This window comes from Babylonia areolata, chromosome 18, assembly GCF_041734735.1.
Source record: "Babylonia areolata isolate BAREFJ2019XMU chromosome 18, ASM4173473v1, whole genome shotgun sequence".
Taxonomy (NCBI): Eukaryota; Metazoa; Mollusca; class Gastropoda; order Neogastropoda; family Buccinidae; genus Babylonia; species Babylonia areolata.
The window spans coordinates 36,170,083-36,172,582 of NC_134893.1; the positions used below are offsets into that span (position 1 = coordinate 36,170,083).

General features: G+C 36.2%; 1 protein-coding gene across 1 annotated transcript in view; it reads right to left on the reverse strand.

Moving 5' to 3' along the window:
* The window catches only part of LOC143291961 (serine/threonine-protein kinase meng-po-like), a 20,748-nt gene that overhangs the window by 15,360 nt on the left and 2,888 nt on the right, over positions 1-2,500 (reverse strand). The gene's annotated exons all lie outside the window — the stretch shown is intronic.

Below are 2,500 nucleotides of genomic sequence, written 5' to 3' on the forward strand. Positions count from 1 at the left end.
ATACGGACAGACAGAGACAGACAAAGAGAGAGGCAGACACGGGCAGAAACAGAGAGAGAGTGACAGAGAGACTGACACTGACACTGACACACTGACACTGACAGGAGTTTCTTGAATAGGCCACAGCCCCTTCGAATAGTGGTTCACATTCGACATATTTATATACTACAAGTTACATAATGGAAAAGGAAGCAGAACAACAACAACAAAACACACACACACACACACACACACACACACACACACACACACACACACACACACACACACACACACACACACACACACACACACACACACACATATATATATATATATATATATATATAATTAGCAAATTCATGTAAAGAATTGTGTTTTGTGATACTTAACCGATTTTTATCTTATACACTGCTTCACTTCCATTTTACATATTTTGGCCTGCATTCAGAATCTGAGATCTGAGCTTAAAGGCATAAAATAAAAGTGTAGCAAACTCAATGATGCTCGCCTCTGAAACTATCACAAAATACAGATTATGATTTTCGAAACTGACAATATCATGTAAGTACTTCGATCTCAAATCTTCGTACACTGAACACACAAAAACAAAGTGAATTTCGGTTTCAAGTGAGTAATACAAAATGGACAATTACAGCCTTCTTGTTTCCTTGAGTAACGGTGTATGTGAACATTGATTTGTGCTGGATTCCCTCACACTGCGGAGAACGTGCAGATCATCTTGCAAAACTTGGAGCTAAAAACGCTTTAAATGCAATTGAACTTCCTCATCGTTTATCATCATCTGAAATGTATAATATTGTTGAAAGAAATATGCAAAATTCCTTTATGTCTTTAGAAGTTAACACTTCTGCCTTATGAAATGCTAAAAGAACTGGCAGGGCTGTTAAGAGCATGGCATTTAGGTTATTACTAAATGCCCCATACACAAAATATTGTGAAAATATTGAATGCATTTGCAAGGGACGTTTAACGGTAGAACACGTTTTAACCCGCTGTTTAGTAATGAAACCTTTTTTGCCTCCAGAAATTACAGAACACGTGTTACCAGTTTCAAATGTTAACATTTTTTGGAAAAAGTTATATATTTCAAACTTTTCTTTATTAATGTTAGCTAGCTATGTATTAAATAGTCCAGTTGGTTGTTTATTGTAGGTCCCCACATGAACCTCTTTTCAAATAATAATCTACAGAAGTAGTGCATACATTATTTGATTATTGATATTTTTTTGTCCTAATCCCGCTTCCCCCGTCCCGCCTCTCACACACACCCTTCCAATATTATGTTTTTTCTTTCTCCAATCACTGACACTCACCCTCTCCATTTTAGATTTTGTTCTCTATCTTTTCCACATTCTGTTCTGTCTGTCTGTCTGTCTCTTCCTTTCTTAGTCCCCTCCCCCTTGCCCCCCCCCTCCCCGCCCCCCCCCCTCCACTTCAACCGCCCCTTTTTCATTCGAATATACAGAAATGTCGATTTCTAATGAATAATAACAATCATCATTATGATAGAAATGATAATGATAATATCATTTATTTTCAGTCTAATATCATCATCTTAGATGAACAGACTATAAATAAATAAACGAACGAACGTTTCCTCGAGTAACGGTGTATGTGAACATTGATTTGTGATAATCTCATCCTAAACTTGTGATATTCTCATCCTAAACTGAGCGAGGAGGAATTTTGTTTAATGTCCCGTCACACATATCGGTGATTGAAGACATTTTGTTAAAGTATTTATGAATACATTTGAGTATTATCGGTTAGAAGGGGTGGGAGATGTAAATGAATGGAGGGATGGGGGAAAATGGGTAAATGAGGGTGAAATGAGGGTGAAATCTGAATTAAAAAAAACAACAAAAAACAATTACAGGAAATTACTTAAAGGACTTCGTAAAAGAGAAGTCGTTAAACTGACAAGCGAAACAACTGATAATGAATGCAAAAATTCAAAAACATCAACGTTCTCAGTCACTTGTGAAGACACACTTTCGTGTACATAAGGCTTCATCAAGCTACAGTCAAAACTTATATGCTTAATTGTGATGTTACTAAAGCATATGCACTTGACATTAGAACAATACTTGGTCCGTAATGAATTTGATAATAGTCTGAGAGCTAAACTCAGAATTGGTCTGCGAATCGGACCAAAGTCTGAGAGAGTCAACTGACGAGGTTTTAGAATTGAATTCAAGCACCTATAAAAGTCTCTTTCTAGTATATTGCTTATTTCCTTGTATGACAATGGGCAATATATTTTTATACTATCTATGTGATTCTTTGCTCCCCTTTTTGCTGCCCTGTCTGCTTGGTCGTTATAAAGGATAAACTGAGCGAGTGTGTTCATATTTGTTCATCTATAAAACATCCACATATTATTTCTCTCTTCTGAGCTAAGTCTTATACAATTCATATAACGAGCATCTCACAATGTTTTCTAAGTGGTCGTGCCAACGATAACAAAAGAGCTGAAAAGTCTTTCTCTAAGTTCTTT